Source organism: Triticum dicoccoides, chromosome 3B (genome assembly GCF_002162155.2).
Source record: "Triticum dicoccoides isolate Atlit2015 ecotype Zavitan chromosome 3B, WEW_v2.0, whole genome shotgun sequence".
NCBI classification, from domain to species: Eukaryota; Viridiplantae; Streptophyta; class Magnoliopsida; order Poales; family Poaceae; genus Triticum; species Triticum dicoccoides.
This window is the reverse complement of record NC_041385.1, coordinates 370,711,204-370,712,271: the sequence shown is the minus strand read 5'-3', so window position 1 is coordinate 370,712,271 and position 1,068 is coordinate 370,711,204.

Sequence of the window (1,068 nt, the reverse complement as noted above, 5' to 3'; positions counted from 1 at the left end):
GAAAAACAGAATGTCCGAACTATGCCTGTCAACCAAGCGCACTGCATGCGTTAGCGCGAGGCCAAGCAGGGGTTGGGGAGGGGGGGTCGTGACCCCCCTCCCCATCCCCCTGCGAGGCCGAGCGTGGAACGAGCCGGAGCAGGCGGCGACGCGGCTTGCCGCGGCGCCGCATGCGTAGGCGAGTCTGTCACACCCCGTCGCCCCCTGTCTATCTTAGGGGTGTGGCTCCGGGGTTGCGTGCATCCCATTTGATGGAAAAACAGAATGTCCGCACTGCGCCTGTTAACCAAGTGCACTGCGTGCGTTAGCGCGAGGCCGAGCAGGGGGTGGGGAGGGGTGTCGTGACCCCCTCCCCATTGCCCTGTGATGCCGAGCCTGGAACAAGCCAGAGCAGGCGGCGATGCAGGTTGCCTCGGCACCGGATGCGTAGGCGAGTCCGTCACACCCCGTCGCCCCCTGTCTATCTTAGGGGTGTGGCTCCGGGGTTGTGTGCGCCCCATTTGATGGAAAAACAGAATGTCCGCACTGCGCCTATCAACCAAGGTGCACTGTGTGCGTTAGCGTGAGGCCGAGCAGGAGGTGGGGAGGCGGGTCGTGACCCCCCCTCCCCATCCCCCTGCGAGGCCGAGCGTGGAACGAGCCGGAGCAGGCGGCGACGCGGCTTGCCGCAGCGCCGCATGCGTAGGCGAGTCCGTCACACCCTGTCGCCACTGTCTATCTTAGGGGTGTGGCTCCGGGGTTGCGTGCGTCTCATTTGATGGAAAAACAGAATGTCCGAACTATGCCTGTCAACCAAGCGCACTGCGTGCGTTAGCGCGAGACCGAGCAGGGGTTGGGGAGGGGGGTCGTGACCCTCCTCCCCATCCCCTTGCGAGGCCGAGCGTGGAACGATCCGGAGCAGGCGGCGACGCGGCTTGCCGCGGTGCCGCATGCGTAGGCGAGTCTGTCACACCCTGTCGCCCCCTGTCTATCTTAGGGGTGTGGCTCCGGGGTTGCGTGCATCCCATTTGATGGAAAAACAGAATGTCCGCACTGTGCCTGTCAACCAAGCGCACTGCATGCGTTAGC